Source organism: Macaca fascicularis, chromosome 8 (assembly GCF_037993035.2).
Source record: "Macaca fascicularis isolate 582-1 chromosome 8, T2T-MFA8v1.1".
In the NCBI taxonomy this organism is placed as follows: Eukaryota; Metazoa; Chordata; class Mammalia; order Primates; family Cercopithecidae; genus Macaca; species Macaca fascicularis.
In genome coordinates, this window is record NC_088382.1 from 87,255,001 (window position 1) to 87,275,886 (window position 20,886).

General features: G+C 32.8%; 1 long non-coding RNA gene across 3 annotated transcripts in view; it reads left to right on the forward strand.

Annotated features, from left to right (window-relative positions):
* LOC123575223 (uncharacterized) overlaps window positions 1-20,886 on the forward strand; it is a 118,892-nt gene that overhangs the window by 69,902 nt on the left and 28,104 nt on the right. For all 3 annotated transcript variants that reach the window (XR_012416935.1, XR_010577354.2, XR_012416936.1), the window contains one exon: window positions 2,914-2,981. This is a non-coding gene — a long non-coding RNA (uncharacterized lncRNA). The remainder of the gene's footprint in view (window positions 1-2,913; window positions 2,982-20,886) is intronic.

Consider the following 20,886-nt stretch of genomic DNA (forward strand, 5'->3'; position numbering starts at 1 on the left):
AATTAAAGTATAAGCAATCAAAACCAAGGATCTTGTCATAGTGCTTTTAGATCTCGATTTTGCTTATCACTAACTGCCAAAGTGATTTAACTCTTTGAGGAAAAATTCCTATTGGAACTTAAATTGTTATTGGAGCTAAACAATATTTTAGAAGAAGATTTTTCAGGAAGTGGGATAATAATATGGATTTTTCAGCTATGTTAGACGTGTCTTAATTTTATTCTACCTCGATCTTTTGTGAGAAATTGAGCTTAATTTTTTTTTTTTGGTTCATCTAAGTTTGAGAGGAGAAAAAAAAATTCCAATACAAATAACCACAATGAAATGAAGTTAAACATAGTATGGCTTTGTTTTTTCTAGACATTTTGGTTACCCATTTTGGGGAAAATTGCAAAATCAAAAAGTTAAAATTGAATGCTTTCTTCTCCTGAGCCTCTTTGATTTTTATTTTACAAGCATCTCCCATTTCACTGTGAGTCTCTTCGAGGAGAAGACCATGTATTACTCCTTTCAGCATCCTAATGAAGTAAAGGCTTTGGTGTAGCCATGCTCCAAGTTTTCAGTGAATGCTCGTGACACAGAGACTAAGCCTTATGGAAAGTAAAGGTTCCTCATAAGGGAAGTGAGGATACAGATGGGTTTTGGAAGCACTCTGACACCATAAGAGATCTTCTCTGAAGTCAGTAAAGAGTATATATTGGAGGACAGTGGTAGAAAGAATAGAAATGCATTATGTATTTTCTTTTTTAATTTATTTTTTATTATTATTATACTGTAAGTCCTAGGGTATATGTGCATAACGTGCAGGTTTGTTACATATGTATACTTGTGCCATGTTGCTGTGCTGCACCCATCAACTCATCAGCACCCATCAACTCGTCATTTACATCAGGTATAACTCCCAGTGCAATCCCTCCCCCCTCCCCCCTCCCCATGATAGGCCCCGGTGTGTGATGTTCCCCTTCCCGAGTCCAAGTGATCTCATTGTTCAGTTCCCACCTATGAGTGAGAACATGCGGTGTTTGGTTAAAAGGTGAGAGATATGTGAATATGAATGTGTGTGACAGAAGCACATTTTGGATAAATGATATATGAAATACATGGCTTATGAGCTATGATCAAAATACAATGTTCTTTGAATTTGTTACTCGGTCTTCAGCAAAAGATAATCATAAAAGGATCTTAAGTTCTAAAATAAAGCCCCAATTCAGAAATTAGAATTTGTTAAGTCCAAGATATCAATCAATATATTTATTCTTAACATAAAGCTTTTTCTCCCTCTAAGCCATGATAAGTTCTGTAAATGGAAGTGTGTTCCTGGAAGAAGATAGGGTATTCCTGTCCATGCTCCCCATTTACTTCTTTTGTTTTTTTGTAGCAGGGTTGAAGTGGCAGAAGGCAGGAGAGGTTGAGGGATAGAACAGATGGTTTTATTTTCTGGGTGATTTCATACTCCCTGAGACTAAGACTTGGTTAATGTGACCTGTCCCTTTATGAGGGCATTTGTGAGAAATTCAGAGCCCATCTCTAAGGAACACGCTCTGCAACACTCTTGCCTGTAACTCAGTTTCACTCTTGGTTTACTTTGCAATTCTCTTCATAGACTAGGCTTTCTTCCAAGGAAGAACATAAGTGTAGAGTACGGGCCATTAATGCCACCGCCTCTATCTTACTGCTTTCTCTGGGGTGAGTCAGGCACCAGTCCACTTTTCCTGGATCCACTTAGTTTTAGAGAGCACTTACCAGGTATTTTCCACAAGCCTGAAGACACCCCCTCACAGGGTGCGATAATTAATTTTGTGTGCCAACTTGACTGGGCTCAGGAATTCCCAGGTGGCTGGTAAAACATTATTTCTAGGTATGTCTTGAGCATTTTTCCAGAATCAATTAGCATTTGAATCAATAGATCAATAGGCTTTGGAAAGAAGATTTTCCCTCATCATTGTGAGTGGACATCATCTAACACAATGAAAGCTGAATAGAAAAAAAAAAAAGGCAGAAAAAAAGTGAATTAAGTCTTTCTCTTTGTTAGCCTGGATAGTCATCTTCTCCTGCCCTAACACATAGGTGCTCCTAAATCTTGAGCCTTCGAACTCAGATTGAATTTCACCACCAGCCTTTCTGGTTCTCCAGCTTGCAGGTTGCAGATCATGATGCTTCTTGGCCTCCACAATTGCATAAGCCAATTCTCTTACTAAATTTCTTAATAAAATTATTCTTTTATATATATATATATAATCATACATATATGTATATATATTATATATGTGTGTGTGTATATATACACATATATATACACACTATATATATATAATAGTTAGGGTTCATATATATGTGTGTGGGTTCACAGATATATATTCATACAAATGTATACATATATTGGTTCAGTTTCAGTTTAATACACACATACACACACACATACTACATGGGTATATATGAAATATATGTATTAGGGTTCTAATATATATATCCTATTTTTTCAGTTTTAAATTGATGTATATATACACACACACATTATGTGTATTAGAAATATATATGAGTTAGGGTTTATATTTTATATCTATATCTGTTTACCTATCTATCTATCTGTCTATCTATCTATTTATCTATCTATCTATCTATCTATCTATCTATCTATCTATCTATCTATCTATCTATCCTATTGATTCAGTTTCTGAGGAAAACCCTAACTAATAAACAAGGCATTAAGGTAAAAGATATAGTACCCTTGACTGCTTCCAATTGTTGAGAGGAGAATAGCAGCATTCTTCATTTCTCTCTAAAAGTGTTCCTTCATATTTCTCACTCTCAACAATAACTTTTTCTTATTTCCCTGATCTGGCCAATAGTCCCATTTACTAAGTGGGCAATTATGCAAAGCCTAAATTGACTACGTATTTTTTCTCTTCACAGAATTGCCTATTTTACCGTCTGTTACAGCTTCATTGTAGGAGGTGTGAAAGAGGAGGGAAATTGTGTTGGTAAGTACTTTGAAGCCAGAATGAAGTATTTGGCCAAGTTTCTAAGGATTGAAAGTATTTCAAAGGAAATCTTACTTCCATGTCCAAAAAATAAAATAAGAAGAATGTTACTCACTGAAGTAGAGTCAGTAAGCTCAGAAGCCAGAACGTTTTCCCTCCTCTAACTCCCTGTCTTAGAGTGCCCCGACAGAAAGCACTGGATACGAAAAACTCATTTTCAAAAACTTCTCCTAAAGGTCATGTGATGAAGAACCAGAAGACTTAAAACATGAAAAAAACAAAAAATAAGATCTGTGTTGGAGAGACAATGAAGGCTATGAGATCAATTATGAAATAAGAGAGTGGTGGCAGAAAAGGTAGAGGAAGGGAAGAATTTAAGCACAATTTAAGAAAAAAAAAATGTGTAGATAGTGTGTGAGCAAAAAGGAAAAAAACTAAGCAAGTGAACCTTATTGTAATAAGATATTTAACCCAAAGTATCAAAAGCTGGTTATTTTAAAACATAACCAACATAAAAATTATAAATGAGACATTGAAATCTTTTAGACTAAATCTTTAAAATCTGGTGTATATTTTATACTTACAGCACATCTCAATTTGGACTAGCCAAATTTAAGTGCTCAGTGGCCAGGGCAATTCTGCACAGGAGTTGGCCAAACTTGGTTCACAGGTTCACTGGCCAAGTCCAGCCCAATACCTGTTTTGGTATGGCTTGGAAGCTAAGAAGAATTTTTACGTTTTTAAGTGGTTGAAACAATCATAATAGGAATAGTGTTTATCGACACCTGGTAATTACATGAAATTTAATTTTTTGTATCTGTAAATAAAGATTTCTTGGGGCATAGCCATGATCATTTATTTACATATTTTCTGTGCCAAATTTCTTGCTAAAAACAAGAGAGCTAATTAGTTTTGGGAAACTCTATGACCCAGAAAAGTATTTACTCTCTGGCTCCATACAAAAAAAGTTTCTGACCTCTCCTCTGTAGGGCTAGCTCTCCAAGGACCTTGACCGCATCTTTGCCATCCTTGTTAGCCTTCAGAACATGGCCGACACCAATGGAACTCAATAATTTCAGAACATAATATATTTTATAAATTCAATTGAACAAGCATTTTTTGAAAACAAAAATGCAATCCTAAAATACACACTCTTTATCTAGATATCTTATCTTAAGATTCTCCTAGTCACAGACACTATGTCACCAGAACAGAAAGGTGATAAAATATATAAATATTTAAGACCATAGGATTCTCAATTCAGATAGACCTGGGTCCATGTTCCAGCTTTGTCCCATCTTTAAAACTGGATAATTCTAAGCCCCTCTAACCGTTACTCCATTTTAAAGTATGTAAAATGGAGCAAAATACTGCTTATTTCACAAAGATTTTGCATCAATTAAATAAAGTAATGTATGTAATTTAGTATAGTGACTGAAGTCAGCCAATATTTTAATGTTAGATATTTCTACTACATATATACAAAGTTTTTAACTTAATTTATTCCTTTCAGCTGTTTTAGTCACTTCTTTTGAAGGATGTGATACATTAATTAATATGCTTTATAAAGCTGTCTTTTGAGTATTTGTTCATTTTGACAAATCTTAGCACAGCTATATAAGTTAGTTGAAAATATTTTGGACACCAAAACACATTACTAGAACATTATAATTGCATGAGGCTTATAAGTAAATGCACATACATACACTATTTACATGGAAATGAAGAAAATATTCAAAGAAAAAAAGGTATTCATGTATAAGGGACATATTTATGTCTAAGAAATATCACTTAGAAAGCTGTAAGTATTTTGAGAATTATAAGCACACATGTTTAAGTAATATACTATACAACTTTACCCTATGCCCATAAAATATTTTTTAACCACAACTTTAATATTAATAATTTAAAATTAATAATTTAATAAGTAAATATTTTAAATGAATAATGTTAAATTAAGGATGTTTAAATGTTATATTACATTATTATATTTAATATTATGATAATACTCAAATCACAATGCTCCATTTATTTCTCTTGTTGAAATGTTAACATTACGGAAAATAATTCTTTGGACAGTCATGTTTAATTTAGGTTTTATGACTCCTCAGAGTGAAGACAGGAAGAGTGTTGTAATTTTCGGGACATGGAGAATCATTTGCTATGGTAAACGGGATAAATGCTTGTGCTACCTCATGGGAGTAGATAGAAAAGAGTAGCTGGATCTATTCTGCTGAGATGCCAAGGTCTCCATATTCTTTCAAAATCAATGGCCTTAGAGGGATCATGAATTGCTGAGGTAGAACAATCCTTGCTCCTCTTTATCTCTCATCTACTGCCTTTGAAATCAACTGGAGCTGCGTACTTGGAAGCAGCACAAAGGGTTAGGCTGGAAATAAAAATATGGCCTAGGATTTGTGATGCTCAAGTGATTCAGACTCATTTCTCCAATAGCTGTGGTTTTGAAATATGCTAGACTTATTGCTGATATATTACAGTTCATAGTGTTCTAATTCATTTTGCAGAAGTAATCCTGCCCAGCTCGACCATTACTCTTTAAAGTAGAGCTTACGCTTTGGTTCCATTTGAAATAACTCATTGTTAAGTTCATAATACCTGATTTTATCAAATTATGCAGATACAAAAGGTGTCCATGCCTATTTTGTGGACAAAAACAAAGTAAGTAAAAACTCCCATGATAAGTAATGCTTATGTGTGATACAAAATGTACCTCCAATCTGCCGAAGCTTTCTCTTCCTTCACTGATGTGGTTTTCGTAATTCCACATATTTCTTTCCTGACTAATTAAAAATGAGGATAATAAAGTCCCTTAGCTTCTTTACTTAGCATATAACAAAGTACACTTATTCTTTGGTATGTATAAAGTCGATATTTAAAAAATCATATTCTTAGTCTCTATTCAATTTTGTGGATTCACTGCACATGTTAGACTTTTATCTCTTAGAGCAGGGTCTGTATTTACTTAATCTGTTTCATATTACTATATATTAATTTTGTCTTACATTCATAGGCTGTTTATCATCAGTTATGAGAATTTTGTTTCTACCTTTTCAGAAAAACCCATAATATGTGTTATATACTGTGGGAAAAATATGTAATAAATCTAAAAATAATTACCACTTTGTAGTATTTCACAGTGAAATGTTATTTGATTATTACTGAAATTATGCTGATATTAATATTTTTCTTAATGTATAACAATGTTTCCACCTTTGTTAGCTTCATTTTGTGCATCAAAAGCAAGGTTAAAGGGTCCTGTGTGGTGGATCATGCCTGAAATCCCAGCATTTTGGGAGGTCGAGGTGGGTAGATCATTTGAGCCCAGAAGTTTGAGACCAGCCTGGCCAACCTGGCGAAACCCTCTCTCTACTAAAAATTCAAAAATTAGCCAGGCCTGTGGGCCTTCTCCTGTAATCCTAACTATTCATGTGGCTGAGGCTGGAGAATCGCTTGAACCCGGGATGGGGAGGTTGCAGCGAGCCAAGATCGCACCACTACATCTTAGCCTGGATGACAGAGCAAGACTCCCTCTCAGAAAAATAAAAAATAAAAAAGGAAGGTTTAAAATGTTTAAACATTATCATTATGAAATGCTCACTAAAAACAATAATAACATAATTATATTACCCTCAAATTATTTGGATTTAATGATTTTTTTTCCTGAAATAAAAATTTCAGATAGATTTAAATGAGGGAAGCTAACCATTTAAGGAAAAGAGAGATATAACAAAGGGCCTAAATTTAACTTTAATACTTCTTATAAACAAATAAGGACTGTTATATTTCATAAATAATATCAGATTTAAAGGATATTCTAAAATGATCATCATGCAAAGTGATGTTTTATTTATGTAGGTAACTGTTAATAAGCATCAGTTCAAACAATATAATAATTTGGTTTCTTGAGACTATCATCACACATTGAGTACTTTCTCATTTTAACTTAAACTACTATCACTAATCATGAAGGAACAAAGATGTGTCCAAATTTTGAAGGAACATGGGTGTCCCAAACCTCAGATAATGAATTTTAGCTCTCTCTGGAGAAAAGCCTTTCCTGGATGTAGTCTGGCAATATTCCAAGATTTCTTTTTAAAAGTAACTCCATATGTGTACTGAAAATAAGCTAGTTATGTTTTAAATCAACTGGAAAGAGAAGCTGTTCTTTTCAATATTTTTTCCTGAGCAAAACTTTGAAGTGCAGCATTTGGGGATTATGAAGGTTTGGGTTACCTGCTGAATGAAGGCATGGAAAATTATTTGAAAAAGTACTCTTTTTTAAAAAAATGTGCTTTAAACTTATGAAATATCACCTGTGGTTCAGAGAAGGTATGCAACTCAAGCATTTTTTTTTTCAATGTAAAGAGAAAGAGTTAATTTTAAATTGAGATTATATTTTCCAAATTTTCTATGGCTACAAGATTATAATCAAAAGTTTGTGGTTCACTTATTTCAAAGGCAGGGGATGATGGGGATGAGTAAATGTTATTAAATTAAAGGAAATGTGAGTAAATTTATAGTGAGTTAGGTATTCTGAGCAAAACTGAACCAAAGAATACAGCTCAAAATACTCTAATGATTGTTTCACAGCAGGCATTTTAAGTTATTTCATTTCCAAATAAATTCAACTTGTGTGTATTTTCTTGTAATCTGTTTTGAATTTACTTGATGCATTCAAAGGCTTGATACGTATGTGTGTGTGTAAAATGCACACACACATACACATACACATACATATATAGAGATTCCATTGGCAACATTTTAGCTAGAAAAAAAGTTGCTAGTATTGCTAAATTTGTATTATGTAACTATAAAGTAAAATATATTTGAATAAGCATACTTTTTTTGGAAAGCAAAAGAACTGTAATAATACATGTCTTATTTACATCATGAGAGATATTTTTTTACATACAATATCACAGACACACCTGCTACAGTGAGATATTGTCAACGAACATTTTAGAAGGTTTGAATGCCTATATAGTTAAATATTCACTTTAGTATGCAAAACATTTAATAATAGCCAAACAGGAAGATGATTAAATCTTATATTTAACACTGATATTTCAATGATTATAAAATATCAAAGCTTCTGATATTTATCAACGTAAATAGCAATTGTATTAAAAGTCATACTTCATTACAAATATAAAGAAATTTCTTCAGATACTCACTTCCAAATTAAGTTAACTTTTATAAACAGGTGAATTAATTTTAATTTGTACAATTTAAGTGTAAATGTGGTGTGGTTTATAACTTACCATAAACCTGTAACTTTCACTAGAATATATGTTTTATTAAATGAAGAAATATTCACTGTCTGCGCCTTCCAGGGAGCAGGTGCTGTGCTAAGGACTGAGAAGCCAGTGAAATTGAAATATAGTACATATTTTTATTGATAAGAGTTAAATGCAGAGAAGGAGATTATACTTTGAGTGTGTTGTATGTAGTGGGTTGTTGAAATTTTTTATATGGAGGCTAGAAAGCATCTCTGAAGTGACTTTTGAGTAAAGAGCTATGGGGCTTAAAAAAGTGGACATTACAGGTATTGGTAGTTAGAGTGTTCCCATCCAAGGCTGACACACAGGAACGTCTCCATTGTGTTCTGTGAACAATGAGGAGACCAACATCACTGTAGCTTAATGAAAAACAGTGAAGGAAGTTATAGGAGATTTCTGACAGTTATGAGGTCAAGATCAGGTAAGACCTTGATGACCATACAATAGTTTTGAATTTTAAATAGAGTGAGTTGGAGGATTTTGATTAGGGGAGTGAGGTCAAGATCAGGTCAGTTATGAGGTCAAGATCAGGTAGGACCTTGAAGGCCATACAATAACTTTGGATTTTAAATAGAGTGAGTTGGAGGATTTTGAGCAGAGGAGTGAAATGATGTGAACTAGGTTTCAGCAGATGACTCTGGTTAGAACAGATCGTAAGTGGGCAAGGGTGGTGGCAGCCAGATCATTTGGGAGCCCATTGCAACAATCAGGGAAGAGGTGATGTTTTCTTGAACAGTGGATTGTGACAGTGGTGATGACAGTGGATGTGACAGATATTAGGAAGTGGCTGATATAGTATTTTGATAGCAGAGCCAACAGGGTTTGATATACAGTGTGATATGGAATATAAGAGAAAAAGAGGAGTGAGTCAAGGTGGGCAGGAGACGAGATTGGAAGGATGAGGTGGTCATTGACTGTGACGGAGATGACTGTTAGAGCAGAAGGTTTGGGGAGAAAACATTTGGAACTGTGTTTTGGACACTCTATTAATAGTAGGCAATTGTTTATACAAGGCTAGAATCAATGTGGCAGCCCAGAAGCCCAGGTTTAAGATACACATTTGAAAGTCATTAGAATATAGATTGTATTTAAAACCAGTAAACTAAATGAGATCACCCCATGAAATATGCAGTTCCTGATAGATAAATATGCAATTCTTTATTAAAAAATATACATAGTGCTTGTTACTTCCTTTCTATATGTTGCAGCTGTAATACACGCACACATACACACGCACATACATATATATATATATATAAAACTTAGTAGACAAAACTAGACAACGACATCTCAAGAAAAAAAAAATAGGAAGATGTTGACAAGAAAAGAAAAGGAGAACTGGTAAAATTGCTACAAATAATCCCAAGAGCAATTTACTACTGTGTATATAGCTGAAAATATGTATGCCCAATGACTTAAAATGTCCACCCATGGACATAAGAAAATGTTATAAATTTTATCATATATCCCCAAAACACTTACATTAGAATTTTTATTAAACCATTGCAACTCACTATCTAGCAGAAGAGAAATGGAACAATACAAGTTAGCATACCTGAACAATGGAATATTATACAACTGCCAACTATATAAACTAGAACTGTATAAATCAACATAGATTGGTGAACAGACATAACATTGAGTCAACAAGCAAAGTGTATATATATTATACAGTTTTGAAAATATTTTATGTCAATTAAAAAGAAAAAATGTTGCACTATATATATATACACATATATACTGTACTAAATATAAAAGCATTCATAGCTTCAAAAGTAATTATAATTAATGTTACTGGGGCATAACACTGGAAAGAGGAACACAGATGATTACAATATTATTTATATTGATTTGTTTCTCAAAAATATATAAAATAATAAGATGCAACTGTAACAGAATAGTTTTATTTCTTCTTTGTGGGTGTGTTATGCTATGTTCTTTTCTACATTATTTTATCTTTTTGAAGAGATTATGAAATTGTGTGTTTGTGTGTATGGGTGTGTGAAAATTGGGTTAGGAACTCTCCCAGATTTTGAGTCATTATGCTACAGAGCTAGGTTGCTACTAGAACTATTAGATCAATTGTAATATGCTTGGCTCTTAGTGAAATATTTTACTAAACTCTATTATTAACTTCTCTCAATGAAAAATAATTTTCCTTCTGCTAGTTTCCATAGTCAAATATAAAATTATAGCATTACACAGCCCAAATGCAAAGAATGGAAACAAGATACCTCTTAAAATAAAAACACTCCCCCCCTCCAATTTTGGAAACTGACATAAACATAATGGGGAGAAAACTCACAAACAGATGTTGTGGTTCACTTTTCGGTTGTTGATACTAAACAAGAACACCTCCGAGATTCCACAGTCTGTGTTTATGTATCACAATTGAAATGGTAAGATGGTATATTCTGGTATTGTACTTCTAAATATTGTAGGATAGAAGGCATTTATCGCAGAGAATCATTTTCCTCACAAAATGTTAGGTATCCTCTAATATTTTATCTATTTTGACTCGAAAGAATACTACCCCCTTATCCTGTACTGTGATGAAAATTAATAAACGTTCTGTGACACAGAATTTTGTGAAAAGTAAATGATTTCATTTTCAGAGAGGTAAATGTTCAATAAAACATATGGATATGATTAACTTTTAGTATTGCACACATAGTAAGATTCTCAAAATATAGTTCATTAATATAATTAATAAACAAATATGAAAAATATTCAAATTTAGTAATTTGAACATTAGAAACATTTTTTAAAATTCTATATTACAAACCTGAATCATTATTAATGAACATTTTAAAACAATTTCTGGAACTTATGTTAATTTTCCATTGGGTCTAATTAGGTTGCATTACGGATACTTTTGTATTTATATGAAACAAATTACTTCTCTAGCTTCTTTGTTTAATTCTTCATAGCCAACTTGCAAATGCCTGTTGTTGATTACAAGGATGTGAGAGAGTAAAAGTTTACATTGCAGTGATTTTTCTTTTACCTAATTCAAAATAGTGCATTTACTGAGCATGTGAGCTATGCACATTGCCTAGGTTTAAACTTTCTAATTTCTCATTTTCCCTGCCTTTAAAACAAGGCTAATTATTTTGCGATATTTCAGTGGGATAATACATAAAAGTATTAGGCGTTTGGCACCTGGTAAGCACTTCGATCTCATCTATCAACAGCTTAATTATTACTGGGTATTTTCTGTTGCTGAAAAGGAGCTCATTTTCTAAATAGTCTCTGGTTTCTCAGCATGCACCTTGGACCCACTTCAATCGATTTTCCTTATTTAACAGTTATTTAGGTCATTTAGAAAAATCACACCTGATTAAGTCCCTTCTGTAATTAAAACCCTGAAGAATTTTCAATTACTTTTAGGTCACAGACCAAAAATCCTTAACATGTTCTTTAAGGTCCTGCCTAACATGGTCCTGCCTTCCTCAACCAGCTTCATCCTCATAATTTTTCCCACTGCTTTTGCCTTCCGGTCACACATTGTCCTCTTTAAGGTACTCAGAAACCATCGACCTTCTCCCTACTTTAGGACAATCACATACACCTGCAACCCTTCTCTCCAGTGAATTCCCACTTGCACTTTAGATCCATCTTCTAAATTCAATTTCTATGAATCTTCCTGACAATCCATGATGGCTCCTGCTCAAGTCAGCACTGCTCTATAATACCCACTTCTTAATTTTTCCTTGTTATTAGTTTTATTGTGAGGTAGTATTTTAATATATTAACAGAATGAGTTTTCCACATAGAAAGCATATGATGAGTTACAGCAAGCATCATTACACCCCCTCCAATTACCCATGACTATACAAAGCTCTCCTAGACTGGAGTGGGGAGAGGGGGAATCCTAGAGGAAACAAGAGAGCACAGAACGTATTGGTTCCCACAGAGAAGGTAGGTGGGGAGAGCAGGCAACAGGAAGAGCACAAAGTTTGGGAACGTAAGAGTTTAGGAAATTTCGGAGCTTAAGAAACCTACTAGGTCCATAGACAAAGTCGCAGAAGTAGTCAAATCCTAAAGTATCTCACCCTGCAGAGTGTTGTGTAAGCAGGAGAAAAGGCCCAATGATGTTTCTTGATGTTTGACTCTGAAACATCAGACTTCTTTGCAGTCCTAGAAAACTGCGGGTAGGTTTCAAACAATTTTCAGCAAAGGTGGGCATAAATTATGAAGAACCTTTGTTATCATCACCACTATGTCAATGATGTTGGCCGCCATGTCCGGGTCTGGTGCCGAGCAATCTCCAAAACTTGGGCAAATCCTCAGAGAAAATGTTTCCACTAATAAATTAGGGGCCATAATACAATTGAAATTCAAATAGAAGATGATAATAGGGTTACTTTGTTATAATATAGGTTTATCGAATACATTTTTTTGGCTCTTTAAAATTATTTAACTCCATGGTACACTGTAAACTCTGTAAAGATAGGAACTTTGTCTCTCTTATGCATCTACCTTCAGAACTCAGTACAATCTTTGGCACAATGAATGAATACATATTATAGGCTTGGATAAATAGGTGATGATGAATGAATGAAAAGTGCATGGCCTATTGGTTGTAGATGACAGTCAATATCTTATGGAATATATATTTGAGTAAAAACTTAGATATTCTTAAAAGATTGCTAGGCTTATTGGGAAAGATGTTGCCACCTGAGGCTAGACCACTTAACTCATCTGGTCCCCAGTTCTCACATTGGTAAAATGGGGGTAATAACACTTATATCGCTTAGTGTTCTGACATTTAATACGAAATAATGTATGTACATGTATTAGGCCATTTCTTCATCACTATAAAGAAATGCCTGAGTTTGGGTAATTTATAATGAAAAGAGGTTTAATTGGCTCACAGCTCTGCAGGCTGTACAAGCATAGCTCCAGCATTTGCTGGGCTTCAGGAGATTGGGTAAGGGCCTCAGGAAGTTCACAATCATGAAGGAAGGCAAAGCAGAGGCAGGCACATTACAGGGTTGAGAGCAGGCGCAGGAGAGCTAAGAAGGGGATTTTTAACAACCAAACCTTGCATGAACTAAGTTGAGCTAGAACCACTTATCACTGAAGGGGTGATACTAAGTCGTTCTTGAGGAATCTGCCCTCATGATTCAATCACCAGGCCCCATCACCTGCCAGGCCCCATCTCCAACACTGGTAATCACATTTCAACATGAGATTTGCGGGGGACAAACATCTAGACCATATCAGCACACTGTAGATGGAGTTTATTTATTTAAGCTCTTTTTTTCTTTTAAAATGTATTTTTTCTAAGCTACTTTAAAATCAGAAAACATTTATTGACTTTATACTGTAGGAAATAAAACAACACCTATAATTTTATATAGCAGTGTATAAAAGTTCTTTAGAATTGGAAACATCTTTACACATATTTATAGATATATGTATCTAAAGAAATTATACTCTTCTTATTGGTCACTTAGTCAAATACGCACTGCACTTAAGTTATTTTCTGAAATATTTTAAGAAATACTACATCTATTTAGATTTGTGGACTAATATTTAGGGAATCTTTCTTGTCTGAGTCAATGGATTTTTGCAGACATTAAAAAAAGTTTGGCAGTCAGATTATCTGACTTAGCTACTGTTATGAACTGAACTGTGCTCCCCAAAACTCATATATTGAAGCCTTAACTTCCATATTTCAGATTGTGACTGTATTTCAAAATAGGACCTTTAGAGATAATTAAGTTAAAATGAGGCCATTAGGCTTGGCCCCAAGTCAACATAACTGGTGTCCTTACAGGAAGAGGAGATTAGGACATCAAGAGACACCAGGAGTACCCATGCACAGAGAAAAACATCACATGAAGACACAGCAAGAAGGTGGCCATCTGTAAGCCAAAGAGAGGCCTCAGAAGAAACCAAATCTGCTAACACAATCATGGACTTTCAGCCTTCAGGACTGTGTGAAAATAAATTTCTGTTGTTTATGTCACCCAGTGTGTGGAATTCTATGGCAGCCCTAGCAAATAAATACAACCACTATCAGTATTATTTGTCTTTTTATATACTCTACGGTGTCAAGCCAAATTTAATTTTTTAAATAATGATATCTAGTATCCACTAAAGCTAAATATGGCCCAGGATTTCATTCCTGGGCATATACCTAAGAAAAATATATGCTGATATTCACTTTAATATATTCATACCAGCTTTACTCATAATAACACCAAACTGGAAACAGCTGACATGCCCATCATGAAACAGGAAAAATAAATTGTGGTATATTCACACAGCGGAATATAACACAGCTCTAATGGAAAAACAAAAGCTGATACATGCAAGAAACAGAATGAATCTCAAAATAGATTGTTTTTTAAATTTTTAACTTTTGTGGGTAATAGTAGGTATGTGTATTTATGGGGTACATGAGATATTTTGATATAGGCATACAATGTGTAATAGTCACATCAGGGTAAATGGGGTGTCAATTGCCCCAAGCATTTATCCTTTCCTTGTGTTACAAGTGATTCAATTATACTCTTTTAGTTAATTTAAAATGTACAAGAAATACAATTTTTATTGATGGAAACTAGACACAACAGAATAGATGTCATATGTATTTATTTAAGTTACCTTCAGAAACAACACCAACTAATTTATTACGATACAAGTCAGAATAATGATTACACTGGGTAGGTGGTAATTGAGTGGAAGAGGGGGCATAAGAGGTGAACGTGCTGGAAATTTCGTGCATATAATCTGGTTCATAGTTACATGAGTGACGATGTAAGTTTTTTTTTATCATTGAGGTGAAAATTTAATATTCACATGATTTACGTATGCTGTATTTCATTTTAAAAAGAAAAAGTCACCCATTTAATTCCATTTCAAAAATATACATATTCCATGATAAATAGGTGACTGTGCTTACATCCCATCTCTAGTACTTCTTTAATTTGGGATTTGTAATTTGGGTGGGAACCTGAAAGGCATACATTTTGCTTAGGTAGCACTTTCTTGAAAATGATACCAGTTTTTAAAGTTTGGTAGAACTTTCCTAAACACCTGATCTTTCACATTCTTTCCTTGCACATGTTGCTCCTAGTTGGCACAAAATGTATTCTTAGTCCATCCTCTCCTCCGGACTCTACCACCAAGGTGGAAAATTACTTGTTTTTCAGCGACTGTTCAAATGTCACTTCAGAGTCCTCTTTCTATAGCCACAGGCAGTGAGTTAACTCTCTATATTCTTAAAATTTGCATAGTGTATTGTAATATGTTTGTATGTGTGTCTCCCATACACAAAAGATTCCCAAATTGTTGATTGAGTAAATAAATGAATGGAATAAATTGCATATGGAGTCAACCATAGGGTAAGAATGGGATTGGCTCTTTGAATTATGTAAGAGAACATTATTATTATTTTTTTGACCAGGAATGAGCTATCCTTTTTATTGCTCACATGGTAATTTGCACATTTCTTCTGATAGCTTGAATAAAAGTGTAATTTATATGTCAATCTCTGCTACATACTATAAAATGCCACAAGTGCAGCACTGTGCTTTATTTATTCTTATTTTCCCATTATTGCACTTAGTTCTATTATAGGCAGTAGCTGGCACTTCATGAGTGTTTGTTATGTGATTATGAATCAATGAATTTAGAAACAGTCAGTTAAACAATTAATGCAAAATCTGTCATACTTACCCATTCATGAAATTTACCATACTATCAGTTAACATTTTCTGAGCTGAGTTGAAATTTTCTGAAAGTCTTTACTACCAGATTGCAATTTGCATCAGAAAAATGTAAAAGCCACTCGATGAACATCAAAATTTTTCTAGTAAATACTGAAAAATAAAAAGTTGAATTGGAAACTGGTTTTAAAAAATAAAATCAAAATTATAAAAATGAGTTTATTTAGCCTTTATTTAACAAAAATTTTCAATGCTAAATCTTAGAAAAAAGAATTAATAAGACAGTGGTTTGAAAATATATACGTCTTTCCTAATTAAATTGTATAAAGTACTATATAGCCTCTTTCAGTTTATTTTTGATTTGAGTGTGCTGAAGATAATAATAAATAAGGTCATTTAAAGAATGTTAAAGGGCTTTATTCATTTCCTCAATTATCTCCTTTGAGAGTTATCTCTTATCATCATCCTTGTCCTAATTTTATTGTATGTTGACCAGTATAAATAGGTCAGATTTTTATTTGTGAAAGATTTAATCTGTAAATTGAACATCCCTTCCAACATTATTCGTCACCTGCAAGAAGTTCTACAACATTTTCAAGGTTTATGATTTAAATTGCTGGACATCGTCTCCAGAAACTTTAGGAATACACTCTTTTTAAGTGTATTCCTAATACATTGTCTTTATAAGTGTATTCCTAATACACTGTCTTTATAGTGTATTCCTAGAGTTTCTGGACATATTGTCTGGCAAATATAATGACTTAATTATAATGGATGCAGTAAGTTATTTTAAAAAGACAGCAAATTCTAAATGACCAATCTTATAAAAATCCTGTTAGTAAAAATGATTTTATAATGACTAGTTTTGCTACTCTTTGCAATCTTGTAACTCTGAACAAAAATTATATGAGTAATATATTTTCGTATATTAAATATTTACCTGAAGAGAATATGGCATAACTACATAAAGTACAAGTAAGAAAATGTGTGCACGTGCATGTGTGTGTTATTTAATGTTTATTAATTTCTCACTAATTTCAATTAGTACTCTATATTCTTTACATACATCACAATTTTTAGAACAAATATGTAATAGGTAATTTTACCACCATTATGCAGGAAAAAAAAACAAAAATAAAAACTTACATCCCTTAAGATTACAGACTTAGCTCAAGAGATAGAAACAGGATTGAAACCAGAATTCTGAATTGACACAAAAATGTATAGATATCCTTTTATTCTTTCGATTGCTCTAGCAAATCCTCTCTCAGACCAGTTTCAATTGATGAGGTTTTAGGAAGTTGGGATAAGCAACTTCAGGAAACTTTCTATCTCTAGAATGCTTAATGATAAATGATGTTCAATGGAACTATTAATTTTTATAACTAAAGAATAATTCTAATTTTTTTCCTCAATGTATAGCAGAAATTTCCATTTTAGTATCTAAACAGTTTAGAAACCCCCTTTCCACAGGATAGTAATGAGTACCTCGTAAGATGCAGTTTGGAAAATATTGGATAAAAACAGCATGTCATCCTGAAATCGTTTTACTCTTCCTTTGTCAAAAGTCATTCATTTGGAATATAACCGTATTCAGAATAAACTGGATTGTTCACTTCCTATTTATTTATCTAAAACAAATAGATAATTATTTTCTTCATATAATGCATTTTCTTCTATATTAATAAAACAAATTTATCCTTAAAACAGATTTGTACTAAAAATTTTTATAGAAGTCAAAGGAAAATTGAAATGATATTCAATAAATTCAGTCTGATTGCAACAGTTTCCTCAAAGCATGAAAGCTATAGGAACGTTTATTAAAATGTTTTTCTTCTATTCAGGCAAAATGTAATGGCAAGAAATTTTTCGTAAGTGCGATAAAAGTAAATGTAAGTTTGCCTACCGTAGAATGGTTGAACAAAAAACAAATATTGTGATATCAATGTCCCCTCTTTTAAAAGACGTTGTCTTTACAGCCACTGTGATCTACAGTGCCAAATATAACCCGAAGATAGACTCTCTAAGATTTATGTCCAATATGTTAGAAACAAACCACATTTACAGTCTAAAACAAAAATAAATTCATCATTTTGTTCTAAAACAGAACAATTAGCCGGAAACACCTGAATGTCTACTTTAAACTATAATCTCAAAATTAGGATGTGACAGATAAAAAGAGTTACATATTTCATCAAGCTTTAGTATCTTCACAATTTCATTCAAGTTTGATCTAACTCTATAGAAAGTGAAACAAGCTTTCTCTCTCTCTCTCTCTCTCTCTCTCTCTATATATATATATATATATATATATATATATATCTCATTTCCAGATTAGACAGAAATTTCAATAAAACAAAGTAATACAATATATGTAGGAAAGCACATTGGCTACTGCTTCATTTTTCCGCTTCCTCTCTGTGGTACCAGGAAGTGATATAAAGCCCTATAAAAACACAGCATAGCTGGTGAAACTAATAGGTTGATGTAAGTGGAAATTCAATATAAGCGGGCTTGACAAATGTGGGGAAATTTAACATTGAGCCTGTGGGATTTGGGGCTAGACTTTTAAATTTGATTGATAGGTTTAAGAATTATATATATATGGATTCAATACAAGTGGGTATCATGGTATCATAAAAGCAATGTTATCAACTAAAAAAGTTACAAACTCTATCTCCCAGGCATTGGATATGTGATGTCTTTTTAGCTCCTAAAGTTAACTGTTGGAATTGACTTGTTTTTACCTAGTTTTGATGTGCTTTTTTCAATTTAACATATTTCCTGAGCTGCTTCTTAGAAGCCCATTTTTTTTTTGTTGTTCAGTTGGCATTTGACAATGTCACCTGAAGGAAATATTTTGCATAACTTTTTGTTTGATTAAAGTTTTGTTTTTAAGTGCCATTTTAGAATTCAGTTAAATAAAACATTTTTAAATTTAGTTTCCTAAAGAAACTTTATTCAAACCTTGTATATATTCTTGCAGATATTCTAATCTTCAATTTAATGGAAAGAAAAACTCCCACTAAACTACATTTACAAAAGCAACACCTTAAATGAGGATAGTTTTCTTTTTCGTTGCCACCTTGGGAAATATCTACAAATACTTTGAAATTTTAAGGGCAGAAACTATTAAAAAACAAAGTTAGTAGCCATGAATGTGGCTTCAAACTACAACTTAAAATATGTTAAAACAAAGATCCTAATTCCACTTAATCCTTTAGTTATCTACACTTTATAAGCATATGAATATACAAGAGACAGTGTTAAGTTTGTGATATAATTTTCTATTATAGCAAATTGCTTCTATGAAAATAGTTTAGTATTTCATACTAAATAATATGAATTAATGAATGCCAGTAATGGCAAAATATGTTGGAAGTGGTGGATTCTGAATAATTTTTCTCAGTGCAACAAATAAGTTAAAAAAAATGATTAGCCAACCTAGTTCAATATTTTTTTTCTTTTTCTTTTTTTGAGACAGGATCTCACTCTGTCATCCAGGCTGGAGCGCAGTGGTGCGATCTTGGCTCACCGCAGCCTCCAGCTCTTGAGTTCAAGCTATTCTCATGTCTCAGCCTCCCAAGTAGCTGGGATTACAAGCGCAGACCATGACTCTAGGCTAATTTTTGTATTTTTAGTAGATATGGGGTTTCACCATGCTGTCCAGGCTGGACTCGAACTCCTGACCTCAAGCAATCCGCCTACCTCGGCCTCCTAAAATGTTAGGATTACAGGCATGAGCCACCACGCCTGGCCTGATTTCTTAATTACCAAACAAAATATAGGTATGAACTAGATTAACTTTAGAGAATCAGATTAATTAATGATAGGCTGGATATTATGTAGATAGAAGGAATGTGTGGAAAAGATATATGAAGAGGGAGGGGGGAATGTTTTTCTTTTAGATTTACATTTACCCAAATATTGAAATAGCAATTATGCAGTTAGTATGTAGTCAAATATTTGAAGTGCTGAAACATATATACAGATTTAATAGAAAAAGATTTTAACTTCATTGAAAAAAATTTTTTTTCAGTCTCTACTGTTCTGAAAGCAATCCATAGAAATTAGTCTTTAATTGACATTTCTGTTTCAATAAGATATACTAAATATCTACATAAATTATTATAAAAATTCCATAAGCCAACATTCAATATTTTAAAATACATTTTCTAAAATATTTTATAAATATTTCAAAAATAAATCAAATGTGATTACTAGGTTCCATGAGATCCTTAAGAGCAGGATCACATCTCACAAGAATTTGTTAATATTTTATAGAATTAAAACTAGAGATTATGATGTTTAAACAAAAACTATTGCATATTATTTACAAGTATGTTATCCGTTATTTAATTTAAGTAATTGTCTTGCAATTAGTTGTATAACAATTAGGAAATAGAGTTTGAGCCATAATACACGCTTATCAATTGCTTTTTCAAATATATCATCAAAACAAATATAATTGTGTATTTTATATATTTTCTCTAGGAAGGCTTTTTGTTTTTGCTAGTTAAATATAATAACAAGAAAAGTGGCAAAAATTCACAGATTTTTAAATACACTTTTCACCAGCATAACAATTGTACACTGATCTAAACTGGGAATTTAATATGATTTTTTTACAAAAATGGAAGACAAGAAATAAAGATGTGAATTCTAGATGTACTCATTCCTGCTGAGTGTATTACTTCTAGGCCTTCTTCAGAGGATAATGCTAGGACATTCATGAATGTATTCTAAACCATACACAACACACCTATACCTATTTATATGTTTGATTCTCAAGGGTTCTTCAAGTATACTGTTTTATCATTTCCTAATAGAGATATTTTTTAATCAATTATTTCTCCAATAGATTTGTCTAACTTCAATGTCAATAGCTATAACGGCATATATAGTTTAAACATTTAATGAACA